Genomic DNA, 19,557 nt, shown 5'->3' with positions numbered 1-19,557 from the left:
ATCCAGAACTTGAAAGGACTCTGAAGAGAAAACTAAGAGAAGCTAAATTACAACAATCCAGAGACAACCTTATTGAAAATTTCGAACAAGTAAAGGAGATGGCAGCCGAACCCAACAACAATAATGCAAGGAGAATGCTTGGTGACTTTACTGCACCTAATTCCAATTTACATGGAAGAAGCATCTCCATTCCTACCATTGGAGCAAATAATTTTGAGCTGAAACCTCAGCTAGTTTCTCTGATGCAGCAGAACTGCAAGTTTCATGGACTTCCATCTGAAGATCCTTTTCAGTTCTTAACTGAATTCTTGCAGATCTGTGATACTGTTAAGACTAATGGAGTAGATCCTGAAGTCTACAGGCTCATGCTTTTCCCTTTTGTTGTAAGAGACATAGCTAGAATATGGTTGGACTCTCAACCCAAAGACAGCCTGAACTCTTGGGATAAGCTGGTCACGGCTTTCTTAGCCAAGTTCTTTCCTCCTCAAAAGCTGAGCAAGCTTAGAGCTGATGTTCAAACCTTCAGACAGAAAGAAGGTGAATCCTTCTATAAAGCTTGGGAAAGATACAAGCAGCTGACCAAAAAGTGTCCTTCTGACATGCTTTCAGAATGGACCATCCTGGATATATTCTATGATGGTTTGTCTGAGCTATCAAAGATGTCATTGGATACTTCTGTAGGTGGATCCATTCACCTAAAGAAAACGCCTGCAGAAGCTCAAGAACTCATTGACATGGTTGCTAATAACCAGTTTATGTACACTTCTGAGAGGAATCCTGTGAGTAATGGGACGCCTATGAAGAAGGGAGTTCTTGAAATTGATACTCTGAATGCCATATTGGCTCAGAATAAAATATTGACTCAGCAAGTCAATATGATTTCTCAGAGTCTGAATGGAATGCAAGCTGCATCCAACAGTACTCAAGAGGCATCTTCTGAGGAAGAAGCTTATGATCCTGAGAACCCTGCAATAGCAGAGTTAAAATACATGGGTGAACCATATGGAAACACCTACAATCCATCATGGAGAAATCACCCAAATCTCTCATGGAAGGATCAAAAGCCTCAACAAGGCTTTAATAATGGTGGAAGAAACAGGTTTAGCAATAGCAAGCCTTTTCCATCATCCACTCAGCAACAGACAGAGAATTCTGAGCAGAATCCATCTAGCTTAGCAAATTTAGTCTCTGATCTATCTAAGGCCACTGTGAGTTTCATGAATGAAACAAGGTCTTCCATTAGAAATTTAGAAGCACAAGTGGGCCAGCTGAGTAAAAGGATCACTGAAATCCCTCCTAGTACTCTCCTAAGCAATACAGAAGAGAATCCAAAAGGAGAGTGCAAGGCCATTGAATTAATTGCCATGGCCGAACCCACAAGAGAGGAGAAGGACGTGAATCCCAAGCAGAAAGACCTCCTGGGACGTCCAGTGATCAATAAGGAGCTTCCCTCTGAGGAACCTAAGGAATCTGAGACTCATCTAGAGACCATAGAGATTCCATTGAACCTCCTTATGCCATTCATGAGCTCTGATGAGTATTCCTCTTCTGAAGAGAATGAGGATGTTACTAAAGAGCAAGCTGCCAAGTTCCTTGGTGCAATCATGAAGCTAAATGCCAAATTATTTGGAATTGAAACTTGGGAAGATGAACTTCCCTTGTTCACCAATGAACTAAGTGATCTGGATCAACTGACATTGCCTCAGAAGAGACAGGATCCTGGAAAGTTCATAATACCTTGTACCATAGGCACCATGATCTTTAAGACTCTGTGTGACCTTGGTTCAGGAATAAACCTCATGCCCCTCTCTGTAATAGAGAAACTGGGAATCTATGGGGTGCAAGCTGCTAAAATCTCATTAGAGATGGCAGACAATTCAAGAAAACAGGCTTATGGACAAGTAGAGGACGTGTTAGTAAAGGTTGAAGGCCTTTACATCCCTGCTGATTTCATAGTCCTGGATACTGGAAAGGAAGAGGATGAATCCATCATCCTAGGAAGACCTTTCCTAGCCACAGCAAGAGCTGTGATTGATGTGGACAGAGGAGAATTGATCCTTCAATTAAATAAGGACAACCTTGTGTTTACAACTCAAGGATCTCTCTCTGCATCCATGGAGTGGAAGCAGAAAAAGCTTCTCTCAAAGCAGAGTCAACCAAAGCCGCCACAGTCAAACTCTAAGTTTGGTGTTGGGAGGCCACAACCAAACTCTAAGTTTGGTGTCAAACCTCCATATCCAAACTCTAAGTTTGGTATTGGAAGGTCTCAACAAAGCTTTGCACATCTGTGAGGCTCCATGAGAGCCCACTGTCAAGCTATTGACATTAAATAAGCGCTTGTTGGGAGGCAACCCAATGTTTATTTATCTAATTTTATTTTTTTCATATTTTCTTAGGTTCATGATCATGTGGAATCACAAAATAAACGAAAAATTTAGAAACAGAATAAAAAATAGCAAAAGAAAAATCACACCCTGGAGGAAGCACCTGCCTGGCGTTCAACGCCAGAACAGAGCATGGTTCTGGCGCTGAACGCCCAAAATGGACAGTATCTGGGCGCTGAACGCCAGAATTACACCCTGGAGAGGAGCTGGCACTGAACGCCCAGAACAAGCATGGTTCTGGCGTTCAACGCCAGAAATGGGCAACAAATGGGCGTTGAACGCCCAAAATGGGCACCAACCTGGCGCTGAACGCCTAGAGTTGTGTGCAAGGGCATTTTACATGCCTAATTTGGTGCAAGGTTGTAAATCCTTGAACACCTCAGGATCTGTGGACCCCACAGGATCATCTCAGGATCTGTGGACCCCACAGGATCCCCACCTACCTCCACTCACTCTCTTCTCTCTTCTCAATCATCCTCTATTCCCGATAAACACTCTTCCCCCAAACCCTTCACCTATCACCTCCATCTCTCTTCCCTATTAACCCTTCACCACTCACATCCACCCACTCTTCCCCAAACCCACCCATATGGCCGAAACCTAAACCCCCCTCCCTTCCCTATATATAGCCCTCCATTCTTTCTCATTTTCACACAACACAACCCTCTCTTCTCTTCTTGGCCGAAACACACCTCCCCCCTCTTCTCCATTTTTTCTTCTTCTTCTTCATCTAATTCTTTATTTTCTTGCTCGAGGGCGAGCAATATTCTAAGTTTGGTGTGGTAAAAGCATAAGCTTTTTGTTTTTCCATTACCATTGATGGCACCTAAGACCGGAGAATCCTCTAGAAAAGGGAAAGTGAAGACAAAAACTTCCACCTCCGAGTCATGGGAGATGGAAAGATTCATCTCCAAAGCTCATCAAGACTACTTCTATGATGTTGTGGCCAAGAAGAAGGTGATCCCCGAGGTCCCTTTCAAACTCAAAAGAAATGAGTATCCGGAGATCCGACATGAAATTCAAAGAAGAGGTTGGGAAGTTCTAACTAATCCCATCCAACAAGTCGGCATCCTAATGGTTCAAGAGTTCTATGCCAATGCATGGATCACCAAGAACCATGATCAAAGTAAGAACCCGGATCCAAAGAACTATGTTACAATGGTTCAGGGGAAATACTTGGATTTTAGTCCGGAAAATGTGAGGTTGGCGTTTAACTTACCTATGATGCAAGGAGATGAACGCCCCTACACTAGAAGGGTCAACTTTAATCAAAGGTTGGACCAAGTCCTTATGGAGATATGTGTAGAAGGAGCTCAATGGAAGATTGACTCCAAAGGCAAGCCGGTTCAACTAAGAAGATTGGACCTCAAGCCTGTGGCTAGAGGATGGTTGGAGTTCATCCAACGCTCCATCATCCCCACTAGCAACCGATCTGGAGTTACTGTGGATCGGGCCATCATGATCCATAGCATCATGATTGGAGAAGAAGTAGAGGTTCATGAAGTCATCTCCCTTGAACTCTACAAAATAGCCGAAAAGCCCTCTCCTGGGGCAAGGCTAGCTTTTCCTCATCTTATCTGCCATCTATGTTACTCAGCTGGAGCTTCCATAGAAGGAGAGATTCCCATTGAGGAAGAAAATCCTATTACTAAGAAAAAGATGGAGCAAGCAAGAGAGCCCATTCATGGAGCTCAAGAGGCGCAGGAAGCTCATCACCATGAGATCCCGGAGATGCCTCAAATGCACTTTCCTCCACAAAACTACTGGGAGCAATTCAACACCTCCCTAGAAGAATTAAGTTCCAACATGGGACAATTAAGGGTGGAACATCAAGAGCACTCCATCATCCTTCATGAAATTAGAAAAGATCAAAAAGCAATGAGGGAGGAGCAATAAAGACAAGGAAGAGACATAGAAGAGCTCAAGGACATCATTGGTTCCTCAAGAAGGAAATGCCACCATCACTAAGGTGGATTTATTCCTTGTTCTTATTTCTTCTGTTTTTCGTTTTCTCTATGTTAAGTGCTTATCTATGTTTGTGTCTTCATTACATGATCATTAGTAGTTAGTAAATTTGTCTTAAAGTTATGAATGTCCTATGAATCCATCACCTCTCTTAAATGAAAAATGTTTTAAATTCCAAAGAACAAGAAGTACATGAGTTTTGAATTTATCCTTGAACTTAGTTTAATTATATTGATGTGGTGACAATGCTTCTTATTTTCTGAATGTATGCTTGAACAGTGCATATGTCTTTTGAAGTTGTTGTTTAAGAATGTTAAATATGTTGGCTCTTGAAAGAATGATGACTAGGAAACATGTTATTTGATAATCTGAAAAATCATAAAAATGATTCTTGAAGCAAGAAAAAGCAGCAAAGAACAAAGCTTGCAGAAAAAAAAAAGGGCGAAAAAAATAGAAAGAAAGAGAAAAAGCAAGCAGAAAAAGCCAAAAGCTCTTAAAACCAAGAGGCAAGAGAAAAAAGCCAATAACCCTTAAAACCAAAAGGAAAGGGAAAATAAAGAGGATCCCAAGGCTTTGAGCATCAGTGGATAGGAGGGCCTACAGGAATAAAATCCTGGTCTAAGCGGCTAAACCAAGCTGTCCCTAACCATGTGCTTGTGGCGTGTAGGTGTCAAGTGAAAACTTGAGACTGAGCGGTTAAAGTCAAGGTCCAAAGCAAAAAAAAGAGTGTGCTTAAGAACCCTGGACACCTCTAATTGGGGACTTTAGCAAAGCTGAGTCACAATCTGAAAAGGTTCACCCAATTATGTGTTTGTGGCATTTATGTATCCGGTGGTAATACTGGAAAACAAAGTGCTTAGGGCCACGGCCAAGACTCATAAAATAGCTGTGTTCAAGAATCATCATACTGAACTAGGAGAATCAATAACACTATCTGAACTCTGAGTTCCTATAGATGCCAATCATTCTGAACCTCAATGGATAAAGTGAGATGCCAGAACTATTCAAGAGGCAAAAAGCTATAAGTCCCGCTCATTTGATTGGAGCTATGTTTCATTGATAGTTTGGAATTTATAGTATATTCTCTTCTTTTTATCCTATTTGATTTTCACTTGCTTGGGGACAAGCAACAATTTAAGTTTGGTGTTGTGATGAGCGGATAATTTATATGCTTTTGGCGTTGTTTTTAGTATGTTTTTAGTAGAATCTAGTTACTTTTAGGGATGTTTTCATTAGTTTTTATGTTAAATTCACATTTCTGGACTTTACTATGAGTTTGTGTGTTTTTCTGTGATTTCAAGTATTTTCTGGCTGAAATTGAGGGACATGAGCAAAAATCAGATTTAGAGGTTGAAGAAGGACTGCTGATGCTGTTGGATTCTAACCTCCCTGCACTATAAATGGATTTTCTGGAGCTACAGAACTCAAAATGGCGCGCTTTTAATTGCAATAGAAATTAGACATCCAGGGCTTTCCAGCAATATATAATAGTCTATACTTTTCTCAAGTTTAGATGATGCAAACTGGCGTTCAACGCCAGCTCTCTGCCCAATTCTGGCGTCCAGCGCCAGAAACAAGTTGTAAAGTGGAGTTCAACGCCCAAACTGGAACAAAAGCTGGCGTTCAACTCCAAGAATGACCTCTCCACGTGTAGACTTCAAGCTCAGCCCAAGCACACACCAAGTGGGCCCCGGAAGTGGATTTATGCATCAATTACTTACTTCTGTAAACCCTAGTGACTAGTTTATTATAAATAGAACTTTTTATCATTGTATTCGCAGTCTTGGTTACTCCGGTTCCCCTCTGGGGCTGAGACCAATGAACTCCATTATCACTTATGTATTTTAAACGGTAGAGTTTCTGCACTCCATAGATTAAGGTGTGGAGCTCTGCTGTTCCTCAAGGATTAATGCAAAGTACTACTGTTTTCTATTCAATTCAACTTATTCAGTTTCTAAGATATTCATTCGCACTTCAACCTGAATGTGATGAACGTGACAATCATCATCATTCCCTATGAACGCGTGCCTGACAACCACTTCCGTTCTATATTAGATTGAATGAGTATCTCTTAGATCTCTTAATCAGAATCTTCGTGGTATAAGCTAGATTGATGGCGGCATTCATGAGAGTCCGGAAAGTCTAAACCTTGTCCGTGGTATTCCGAGTAGGACTCTGGGATTGAATGACTGTGACGAACTCCAAACTCGCGAGTGCTGGGCGTAGTGACAGACGTAAAAGGATAGTAAATTCTATTCCAGTATGATCGAGAACCTCCAAGATGATTAGCCATGCAGTGACAGCGCATCGGACCATTTTCACAGAGAGGAATAGGATGCAACCAACGACAAGGGTGATGCCTCCAGACGATTAGCCGTGCTGTGACAGAGCATTTGGACCATTTTCCCGAGAGGATTGAAAGTAGCCATTGGCAACGGTGACATCCTTACACAAAGCCAGCCATAGAAAGGAGTAAGACTGATTGGATGAAGACAGCAGGAAAGCAGGGGTTCAGTGGAATGAATGCATCTCCATACGCTTATCTGAAATTCTCACCAATGATTTACATAAGTATTTCTATCCTTATTTTAGTATTAATTTCGAAAACTCCATAACTATTTTATATCTGCCTGACTGAGATTTACAAGGTGACCATAGCTTGCTTCATACCAACAATCTCCGTGGGATCGACCCTTACTCACGTAAGGTTTATTACTTGGACGACCCAGTGCACTTGCTGGTTAGTTATGCGAAGTTGTGAAGATATGTTTAGACCATATTTCTGTGCATCCGTTTTTGGTGCCATCGCCAGGGAATCAATTTCGAACAATAATTCACAACCTGAGTAACAATTTCGCATACCACTAGCACCTAGGCTATCCTAGACTCTATACTCACCTAGTCCCTCTAAACTACTAAAGCGAGGGAAAGTACGTTCTAGGTCTTCAAAACTCAAGTCAGATGGAACGTCACCAAAAGGTAGAACATCATCTGCTACTCCTCTGCTCGATCAGACATTGCCATAGGACGTCTCTCTGGTACCTCATCAAGTAGCCACACAACAGGAGTCTCGTACACATGATTTAAGTTAAAGTTCGCATACAAACGGGGTGCAGACATTGGCTGGTCTCACAGTATATACATATAAACAGAGAACGGGATTTACCCTATACTCAGAAGACTACCTAGAGCGGAATCCTTTTTACAAACGGTCGTCAGCAAACTACAGAAAGGAACTCTTGCTTCCATCTGAAGGGGGAAGGGAGAGAGAAGGGGTAAGAACTGGGGAGTCCTCAGTAGGGCTGGGGTTATTAGTTAAGTTCATTAATTATATGTTGTTTAGCAGATAAATAGCAGAATAAAAAAAGCAATAAATAGAAGGGGTTATTAGTTAAGAACTCTTCTATTTATTGCTTTTTTTATTCTGCTATTTATCTGCTAAACAACACAGAATTAATGAACTTAACTAATAACCCCGACCCTACTAAGAACTCCCCAGTTCTTACCCCTTCTCTCTCCCTTCCCCCTTCAAATGGAAGCAAGAGTTCCTTTCCATAGTTCGCTGACGACCGTTTGCGAAAAGGATTCCGCTCTAGGTAGTCTTCTGAGTCTAGGGTGAATGCCGTTCTCTATTTATATGTATATACTGTGAGACCAGCCAATGTCTGCACCCCGTTTGTACGTGAACTTTAACCTAAATCCTATGTACGAGACTCCTGTTGTGTGGCTACTTGATGAGGTACAAGAGAGACGTCATATGGCAATGACTGATCGTGCAGAGGAGTAGTAGATGATGTTCTACCTTTTGATGACGATCCACCTGACTTGAGTTTTGAAGACCTAAAACGTATTTTCCCTCGCTTTAGAAGTTTAGAGGGACTAAGTGAGTATAGAGTCTAGGCTAGCCTAGGTGCCAGCTTAGGGACTTCTTGAATAGGTCAGGACCTAGGATGTTGTATGTATATATATGTATATAGTTATTATCTAACTATATCTAGGGGTGTTCTAACTAGAAGTCTATACTTAAATAAAAGTTGCATCACTGAATGTTCCACCTGACTATGCTATACAAAGTAAGAACATACTCTGACATACCAGAGAACAAATATTAACATACTCTGCTAAAAGTTATAGCAGATAATAACATACTCATTAAATAATGCGGAAAATGGAGTTTTAAAATGAGCCTGACTCGTTGTTAGAAGCGTAGTTAGTTAGCGAGGTACTTTTTTTTTTGAAAATATTTGGATTAATAAACATAATCATTTATAATCAATTTAGCAAGCACAAGCACAAGACTCAGAAATGATGATACTGAGACGGATGAACACAGAAGCTGTGAGACAAGATCGTAGTGGCCTATAGAGGTACAAGAACAGAATTTGTGTGCCTAACTCTGGAGAATTGTGACAAAAGATTCTTGCTGAAGCTCACCAAAGTAGATTTTCTATGCATCCTGGAGTGACAAAGATATATCGAGATTTAAAACAAATGTTCTGGTGGCCAGGCTTAAAGAAAGAAGTAGCTGATTATGTCTCAAAATGTTTAACCTGCCAGAAGATGAAGGTGGAACATCAGAAGCTGTCAGGAACCCTGCAACCCTTAGAAATACCACAATGGAAATTGGAGCAGATTACTATGAATTTTGTCACGGGATTGCTAAGGACCTCAACAGGACATGATACCATCTGGGTAATTGTGGACAGGTTGACAAAGTCAGCGCACTACCTTCTGATTCGAGTTGACTATACTTTAGAAAGGCTGGAACGAATATATATTCAAGAAAACGTACGACTACATGGGTTACCTTCATAAATTGTCTCAGATCAAGTTTCGAGGTTTACTACTAGATTTTGGGGAGCTTTTCAGAAAGCGTTGGAAACAAAATTGCACACGAGTATAGCATACCATCCTCAGATAGATGGACAATCAGAGCAGACAATCCAGACATTAGAAGACATGTTACGATTATGAATGATAGACAACCAAAGCAGCTGGGATAAGTATTTGCTGTTGGTCGAATTTGTCTACAACAACAATTGCCAATAAAGTATCGGGATGGCACCATACGAAGCTCTCTACGAAAGAAGATGTCAGACACCATTGTGTTGGAATGACGATGGGGAAGCTAGTGTCTTAGGTCCAAACTTAGTGTAAGAAACTACTGAGAAGATAAAGGAGATTCGTCGGAAGATCCAGACAGCACAAGGCCGTCAAAAGAGCTATGCCGATAATAGACGTAGACCCTCAGAGTTTAGTGAGGGAAACCATGTCTTTCTAGAAGTAACTTCGATTACTGGAATAGGTAGAGCCCTTAAGACTAAAAAGCTTAACCCACGATACATAGAACCTTTCCAAATACTTAAAAGAGTCGGTCTAGTAGCTTATCAAATAGCCCTTCCTCCTTATTTATCAAAACTTCATGATGTTTTTTTTATGTCTCGCAACTTAAGAAATATGTTCCCGATGAGAGTCACGTTTCACAACCAGAAACAGTACAGTTATAAAATGATTTGACATATCAAGCATCACCAGTTCAGATCGTAGAAAGAAGTGATAAGCAGCTAAGAGGGAAGATTGTTCGCTTAGTCAAGGTAGCATGGGAACCAAGAAGAGAAGAAGATCACACATGGGAATTGGAAGATAAGATGAGAGCTGATTACCCGCATCTGTTCTCAGGTAACTAAAATTTTGAGGGCAAAATTTTCTTTTAGGAGGGTAGAATGTAACAACCCTGATTTTCGAGTACATGAGATCTTTTCTGAAAGTACGGATTTCTCCGGAAGATCAGTAAAGGGAACACCTCTGTTATGTCATCAAGCATCTCAATCCTCATTATCATTATGTCATCCTTAAGTTAGAACCTCCTCTGAGGCAAGCTCGATAATGCAATCGTGAAGAACCTTGTTTTTGAACCCTATCGGTTGGCAGTTTTGATTCTGATTTTCGTAAATAGTCTCTGTTTGACGAACCGGACTTGATTCATGCAAGGAGAGAGATAATAGTATAATATTATCATTATATTAGTATTATAAAATGGTTGAATGACATTATAAGGTTACCTGGTCTGTTTTTGTTAAAAATAGAAAATCGGTTTAACCGGGTTTACGGTTTACTAGTGCAGCTTAGCACCAGTACTCTCTGATGAATTTAGCAATGCTAAGGCCTCATTATACATGTTCTATTCTCATAATAAATATGTTACTAGTGTCATTTATGCTAGTAGCTCAGAAAATAATTTTTAGAGATGTTTTTACCAGTGTTCCGATACACCTAGTTTTAGTAGTTGTACACCAGAGATATTTTAATATTATTTTAATCCACCTCCAAGCCAACCAATCACAACTCACCTTAGACCCCCAAGACCTCCAAGGCTGTCTCATTTCATCATTTTGGCCGAAAATAACAAGAGAGAAAAGAGAGAAACTTTCATGAACACTTAATCTTCAAAGCTTGATTTCTTCTGAACTAAAACTCAAATCAAAACTCCGATTTCACCAAAATGACCCTCTCTTCTTCCTCTACATAACCATGTAACTTATCAAGGATGGAAATAAGGTGAGATGGCTGTCTCCCTCCCATTTCAATTCGGTTTTCAAGGAAAACCATGCAAAACATGTGTTTTCTTGATGTTCTTCCTTAGGAATCATGCTTAACTTGACTTGAGGGCCAAGAAATGTGAATTTCAAGCAAGTCTAAGGTGAGATATCTCTTCCTAACATACTGAGTGAGATTTGGTCAGTTGAGAGTTTTTGGATTTAAAGTTGTTCTTGATGTGATTTAGGAGGAAAAAGTGCTTAAGGACCACCTGAAAGTTTAACCGAATTAGGAGCAGCAAAACCAGGAAGGGATTGACGAATTTAATCTTGATTGATTGTGTTTGAGTTGTGTGATTATGATATGGTTTGGTTGTGCTTGAAATTGATTGTTTTTATGAGTAATTCTTGTTGAAATTTTGGTGAAAATTTGATGAAATTTGATGAAATTCAAGTTATGAATGTGTGTTCTTGTGGCTGCTGGAAAACGAAACCCTAGAGCTTAAATTGAGGTTCAATTTGTGTTAAAATTATGTAGAAAATATGGAGTTTTAGTGGCTGGAAATTTATTTTGAATTTTGGTAAAAATCGGTTGCTGAAAAGACTGAAAAACGGGTAAAAACAGAGAAAGAATTTGAAGAATATACGAAGAACATTGAAGAACACCTTTTAGATTTTAGAAAGGGCAAGCAAGTAAAATTTTTTGTGTTTAAGGGGTTATATGGTAATTTCTGGAAGTTAGGGTGGTAAAAGTAGAAATATTAAAAGTTTCGGGTGGTAAAAAGTGAATTTTAAAGGTTAAAAGTAAAAGGTAAGTTAATTTCAATATGATCTAGTCATATTGAAAATTGGGTCGATACCCAGGTAATGAGCTCATTTGTCGGTTTATAAAATAATGCGGAAAATGTAGTTTTCTACTCTGTTTGATCACTTGGTATCATTTATAATCAATTCACAAATAATAATAGGTAAAACAGTTATAAACAACCACACATAAATACATCACAAGTAGTTGACAGCATTCGGTGATTCAGCCTTTATTAGAAAACAGACTATTAGTTAGAACACCCCTAGATATAGCTAAATAATATCTATATACATATATAAACATACAACATCCCAGGTCCTGACCTGTTCAAGAGGTCCCTAAGCTGGCACCTAGGCTATCCTAGACTCTATACTCGCCTAGTCCCTCTAAACTATTAAAGCGAGGGAAAGTACGTTCTAGATCTTCAAAATTCATGTCAGGTGGAACATCACCAAAAGGTAGAACATCATCTACTACTCTTCTGCACGATCAGTCATTGTCATATGACGTCTCTCTAGTACCTCATCAAGTAGCCACACAATAGGAGTCTCGTACATAGGATTTAGGTTAAAGTTCACGTACAAACGGGGTGCAGACATTAGCTGGTCTCACAGTATATACATATAAACAGGTAATGAAGTTCACTCTAGACTCAGAAGACTACCTAGAGCGGAATCCTCTTTGCAGAACAGTCATCAGCAAACTACGGAAGGGTACTCATGCTTCCATCTGAAGGGGGAAGGGAGAGAGAAGGGGTAAGAACTGGGGAGTTCTTAATAGGGCCGGGGTTATTAGTTACGTTCATTAATTCCATGTTGTTTAGCAGATAAATAGCAGAATACCGAGAAGCAGTAGACAGAAGAAACAGATAAATAGAGAAAATAGAGAAAACAAAAAGCAAAACACAAACAAAAGAATACAAGAAAACAAAACAGATACACAGAGAATAGAATGAAAACAAAGAAGGCATACATTCAAACAACAATCATAACAGAGGAAATGCGCAACCAAATATGATGCATGTCTAGCCCTAGTGCAAGTAATGAGCTCATTTATCGGTTACATACCCGCTCCCGACATTACCCAGCAACCTCTGTCTGGATAAGGCTTTCCTGTTGGCAATATCCACTGCTAGCAACCTTTGTCTTGCAGGGTGGCACTTATTAGCCGATATACGCCCAACAGACTCACTGTAAGAAACCTCTGTATTACAGGAGCAACAACATACTCACTATAAGCAACCTCTGTCTTACAGGAGCAACAACTCACTCACTGTAAGCAACCTCTGTTTTACAGGAGCACACTCATCTCGATACCTCTGTAAGCAACCTCTGCTTACAGCAAAGCATTATAGCAAGGTATCCCAGGAAAGCGTTCTCAGTGGTCGTACCACCATCTATCTGACTGCCTCTCTGCAGCAGATTCTTACATAATCATTCTCATTATCATCATTCATTAACATTCTCATTATTCATCATCACTTTCATATTCTTATGCAGTACCTCTTTCTTTCTCTGTTCAATCATGCTATACAAACTCTACAACTTTTACTTTTACAACATCTTAACTCAAACCATTTCTCTTTATCACATTACTCTTTTCTCTTTGTCTTTTTACTTTGCTCTGATTACTCTTTTCTCAGTATCCCATTATGCTTCTCTGGTTACTCTGTTCTCTGTGTTTCTTTACTCTACTTTGATTTCTCTACTTTTTACTGGTGCAGCTTAGCACTGGCACTCTCTGATGACTTTAGCAATGCTAAGGCCTCATTATACATGTTTTATTCTCATAATAAATATGTTACTAGTGTCATATATGCTAGTAGCTCAGAAAATAATTTTTAGAGATGTTTTTACAAGTGTTCCGATACATCTAGTTTTAGTAGTTATACACCTGAGATATTTTAATATTATTTTAACCCACCTCCAAGCCAACCAATCACAACTCACCTTACACCCCCAAGACACTCCAAGGCTGGTCATTTACTCCCTTTGGCCGAAATTGAAAGGAGAGAAAAGAGAGAAAACTTCATGTACACTTAATCTTCAAAGCTTGATTTCTTCTGAACCAAAACTCAAATCAAAACTTCGATTTCACCAAAATGATCCTCTCTTCTTCCTCTACATAACCATGTAACTTATCAAGGCTAAAAATAAGGTGAGATAGCTATCTCCCTCCCTCTTCAATTCGGTTTTCAAGGAAACATGCTTAAATAAGTGTTTTCTTGATATTCTTCCTTAGATCTCTTGCTTAGCTTGACTTGTGGGCGAAGGATCTTTGATTTCCTGCACGTTTAAGGTGAGGATAACCTTCCTAAGATGCTACTGAAGTTCGTTTACTTGATGGTTTAGAGTTTTAAAGTTGTTCTTGATGTGTTTTAGGAAGAAAAGTGTTTTAAGAACACTTCAAAGAGTAATCGGATTTGGAGCAGCAAATCAAGGTAGGGTTTGAAGAATTTAATCTTGATTGATTATGTTTGAGTTGTGTGATTATGATATGGTTTGACAAATTGGTAGTACTCAGTTTCTGGTATGTCCTAGGCGTACCGAAAAATAGAGAAAGAATCTGAAGAATACACGAAGAACACGAAGAACACTTTGAGTGTGATGAAGAACATTGAAGAACACCTTTTAGATCTTAGAAAGGGAAAGGTTGTAATTATTTTGGTGTCTGAGGGGTTATTTGGTAATTTCTGAAAGTTAAGGTGGTTAAAGTAGAAATATTAAAAGTTACCAGGGTAAAAAGTGAATTTTAAAGGTTAAAAGGTAAAGGCAAGGTAATTTTCGAAAATTTAATGATAAAATAATAAATAATAATAAAAAATTAAATAATAATATTTAATTAAAAATCATATTTTAATAAAAATAATAAAATAATGCAGAAAATGCAGTTTTCTGTAAAAGCTTTAGAAAGACAACTTTAAGCGCAGAATCTCATAATTACCTTCATAAAACACTTAGGGAGTGGTAAAAACATAATAGTGAGGCAAAGATAAAGGGAAGATAAAAAGTTAAATAAGAGATAAAAATCGAAGAAAAAGTCTGTAAAGTATTAATGATAGAAAAACAGACAGAGACTAGCGAACGAACTAGGGCAACATAGTTAGTCCTTGAGTTGCGACTATGGTTAGGTATTATATGAAAAGTTAAACTGTTTCAGTATAGACTTAATGAACCTATTCTTGGGACAGGTTAACTATTCATATCAAAATTTACATAAGCTTTAAATACATACGTTAAACAGAAAAATCAGAACAGAGTAGAGAGATACAGAGAATAGAGTAATCAGAGCAGAGTAAGGAGACATTGAGAAAAGAGTAATATAACAAAGAGAATATAGGAGAAGAGTATAAGAATAAAGAGTTAAGCCTTGTGGCATGATGTTCTATTGTATGTTCATCTGCTTCTTTTCCCATTGGCCCTAGAGGTCCTGTAGGCCCTAGAGGTCCTGTAGGCCCTAGAGGTCCTATAGGCCCAAGTTCACCTACAGTGGGTTGTTATTCCTGTAGGCCGAAGTTCACCTGCAGTGAATATCAATTGTGTATCTCAGGGTGTTGCTCCTGTAGGCCAAAGTTCACCTACAGAGAGTTGTGATTCCTGTAAGCCGAAGTTCACTTACAGGGGCGCCATTTCTGTAAGCCGAAGTTCACTTACAGAAGTGTTATTTCTGTAGGCCAAAGTTCACCTATAGAAAGTTGTTCTGTTGTGTTTATATTATTCTTGTAAGCCGAAGTTCACTTACAGGGGCACCATTTCTGTAAGCCAAAGTTCACTTACAGAGGTGTTATTTCTGTAGGCTGAAGTTTACCTACAGAAAGTTGTTGTGTTGTATTTAGATTATTCCTGTAAGACGAAGTTCACTTACGAAAGTGCTATTTCTGTAGGCCGAAGTTCACCTACAGAAAATAAGCCATATCTAGGACTAGTTCCAAGGTAATGTCGGGCTGCAGGGTGCAAACCAACACGTGAGCTCATGGCCTGCATAGGACAGACATGCATCATACTTGGTTGCGCATTTCCTCTGTTATGATTGTTGATTGAATGTATACTTTCTTTGTTTTCATTCTATTCTCTGTGTCTGTCTTTTGTTTTCTTGTATTCTTTTGATTGTGTTTTGCTTTTTGTTTTCTCTATTTTCTCTATTTATCTGTTTCTTCTGTCTACTGCTTCTCGGTATTCTGCTATTTATCTGCTAAACAACACGGAATTAATGAACATAACTAATAACCCCGGCCCTACTAAGAACTCCCTAATTCTTACCCTTCTCTCTCCCTTCACCCTTCAGATGGAAGCTTGATTATTTTAACATAGTTAGTCCTTGAGTTGCGACTAGGGTTAGGTATTATATGAAAAGTTAAACTGTTTCAGTATAGACTTAATGAACCTATACGTGGGACAGGCTAACTATTCATACCGAAATTTACATAAGCTTTAAATACATACGTTAAGCAGAAAAATCATAGCAGAGTAAAGAAACACAGATCACAGAGTAACCAGAGTAAAGTAAAGAGATAAAGAGAAAAAAGTGATATAGATACAGAAGAAAGAGTAACCAGAGAAAAGTAAAGAGATACAAAGAGAAAAGAGTAATATGATAAAGAGAAATGGTTTGATCCAAGCTTTTGTAAAAGTGAAAGATGTAAAGTTTGTATAGTATGATTGAACAGAGAATGAAAGAGGTACTGTATAAGAATGTGAAAGTAATGATAAATAATGAGAATGATAATGAATGATGATAATAAGAATGATTATGTGATGATCTGCTGCGTAAAGGCAGTCAGATAGATGGTGGTACGACCACTGAGAGTGCTTTCCTGGGATACTTAGCTATAATGCTATTCTGTAAGTCAGAGGACTCTTACAGAGGTATCGAGAAAACACAACTAGCATATACTCCTGTAAGTCAAAGGACTCTTACAGTGAGTATGTGTGTGCTCCTGTAAGTCAAAGGACTCTTACAGCGAGTGTGTTGAGCAGATATAAGTTAACTAGCTCCGCCATGCAAGTAAAAGGACTCTTGCAGTGGTTTGCCTCACAAGTCAAAGGACTCTTGCGAGGGGCATTGCCAACAGGGAAGCCTTACTTGGTCAGAGGACTCCGGATAACGTCGGGAGCGGGTATGTAACCGACAAATGAGCTCATTACCTGCGCTAGGGCTAGACATGCATCATACATGGTTGCGCATTTCCTTTGTTATGATTGTGGTATGAATGTATGCTTTCCTTGTTTGTATTCCATTCTCTATGCTTGTGTTATTTTCTTGTATTCTTCTGTTTGTGTTTTGCTATCTATTTTATCTGTCTTCTCTACTTATCTGTGTTTTCTAATTACTGCTTCTTTGTATTCTGCTAATAGTCTGCTAAACAACATAAAATTAATGAACATAACTAATAACCCCGACCCTACTAAGAAGTCCCCAGTTCTTACCCCTTCTCTCTCCGTTTCCCCTTCAGATGGAAGTAAGAGTACCTTACCATAGTTCACTGATGACCATTCACAAGAAGAGGATTCTGCACTAGATAGTCTTCTGAGTCTAGGGTGAATATCGTTCTCTGTTTATATGTATATACTGTGGTACCAGCCAACGTCTGCACCCCGTTCGTATGCACACTTTAACCTAAATCCTGTGTACAAGATTCCTATTGTGTGGCTACTTCATGAGATACCAGAGAGACGTCCTGTGGAAAAGTCTGATCCTGCAGAGGAGTAGCAGATGATGTTCTATTTTTGATGACGTTCCACTTGACTTGAGTTTTGAAGACCTAGAATGTACTTTCCCTCGCTTTAGTAGTTTAGAGGGACTAGGTGAGTATAGAGTCTAGGCTAGCCTAGGTGCCAGCTTAGAGACCTCTTGAACAGGTCAGGACCTGGGATGTTGTATGTATGTTTATGTATATAGTTATTATCTAGCTATATCTAGGGTTGTTCTAACTAAAGGTCTATACTCTAATAAAGGCTGGATAACTGAACGTTGCTAGCTACTCGTGATATATTTATGTGTGGTTGTTTATAACTGTTTTATCTGTTATTATTTGTGAATTGATTATAAATGATTCTGTCTATTAATCCAAACGTTTTCAAAAAAAAATACACTTCGCAAATTAACTACGCTTTTTACAACGAATCAGGCTCATATGATAAATAATAGATAATAATTAGGAAGACAAATTAGTAGCGCTCAGTTTCCGGTATGATCTAGACATTGAAAATTGGGTCGTTACACGTTACAATTTGGTATCAGAGCAGTTCGTTCCCAGTAGAGCCTGGGGAGTGGACTGAGTATGCTTTACTGCATACTCTGCTTGTGTGTCTCATTCCGTGAGGGTATCTTTAAGATACATTAAGCATGAATGTCTATGAGTGCTCATTTTGGGAATTTTCGTGCTTAACTTGAGATATTAAGATTGATCACCTTAATGTTGATTGTTTGGTGTAGATAAGACCTCAATGAATGTGAACAGGCATGGTTTAATCGAGTTTCGAATGTCAAATCGATGCAAGGCACATCTATCTTCATAGTTGTTGTGATCTCCATGGCTATGACTATATGAGATTTGGATGCTGTAAGTAATGGGCTGATCTCTTCTTCAGGATGGCTTGAAGGAAATAGATCGCTTGAAGATGGATTCTACACATGGCTAAAATTTTGGGGGCAAAATTTTCTTTTAGGATGATTGAATGTAACAACCCTGTTTTTCGAATACGCGAGATCTTTTCTGAAGGCACGGATTTCTCCGGAAGATTAGTAAAGGAAACACCTCTATTGTATCATCAAGAATCTCAATCCTCATTGTCATTATGTCATCCTTAAGCTAGAACCTCTTCTGAGGCAAGCTCGATAACGCAATCACGAAGAACCTAGTTTTTGAACCGTATCGGTTAGGAGTTTTGATTCTAGTTTCCATAAACAATCTCAGTTTGATGAACTGGAGTCGATTTATGAGAGAAGAAAGATAATAGTATAACATTATTATTATATTGGCATTAGAAGATTCTTGAATGATATTATATGGTTACCTGGTTTGTTTTAGTTAAAAAAGGAAATCGGTTTAACCGGGTTCACAATCTACTAGTGCAGATTAACAACAGCACTCTCTGTTGACTTTAGCAATGCTAATGCCTCATCATATATCTTCTATTCTCATGTTATTCATGTTACTAGTGTCATTTATACTAGTGGCTCAGATATTAATCTCTAGAAGTGTTATTAAGTGTATGTTCTAATACATCTAGTTTTAGTAATTATACAGCTGAGATATTTTCCAACCACCTCCCAAACTAGCCAATCATCATCAAGCATGACTTTTCTCACCCCCAAGACCTCCAAGGCTTCCTAATTTGCTAATTGTGGCCGAAAATTATCAAGAGAAAAAGGAGAGAAAGTTCTTAGTTCCAAATCTTCAAAGCTTGATTTCTTCCGAACTAAAACTCAAATCAAAACTCCGATTACACCAAAATGATCCTCTCTTCTTCCTCTACATAACCATGTAACTTATCAAGGCTGGAAATAAGGTGAGATAGCTGTTGCTTTCCCTTTTGAATTCGGTTTTTAAGGAAACATGCATGAACATGTGTTTTCTTGATGTTTTTCCTTAGATATCTTGCTTAGCTTGACTTGTGGGCCAAATATCTTCAATTCCTAGCACATTTAAGGTGAGGAATCCCTTCCTAACATGTTGATTAAGGTTTGGTCAGTTGAGATTTTATGGATTCAAAGTTGTTCTTGATGTGTTTTAGGAGGAAAAAGTGCTTTAAGAACACTTCAAAGAGTAACCAGATTTGGAGCAGCAAATCAAGGTGTGGTTTGGTAAAATTAATCTTGATTAATTGTGTTTGAGTTGTGTGATTATGGATTGGTTATGCTT

General features: G+C 38.8%; 1 non-coding gene across 1 annotated transcript; it reads right to left on the bottom strand.

The window, feature by feature from the left end:
• Positions 1-497: 497 nt before the first annotated feature.
• LOC148561487 (small nucleolar RNA R71) lies at positions 498-605 on the bottom strand. Its single transcript, XR_015888095.1, has one exon. It is a non-coding gene; the product is annotated as a small nucleolar RNA R71 (small nucleolar RNA).
• Positions 606-19,557: the final 18,952 nt, after the last annotated feature.

Source organism: Arachis ipaensis, chromosome B6 (assembly GCF_059453495.1).
Source record: "Arachis ipaensis isolate K30076 ecotype BB chromosome B6, ASM5945349v1, whole genome shotgun sequence".
NCBI lineage: Eukaryota > Viridiplantae > Streptophyta > Magnoliopsida > Fabales > Fabaceae > Arachis > Arachis ipaensis.
Note: the sequence above shows the minus strand (reverse complement) of the source record. Positions and strands in the feature narration are given on the sequence as shown.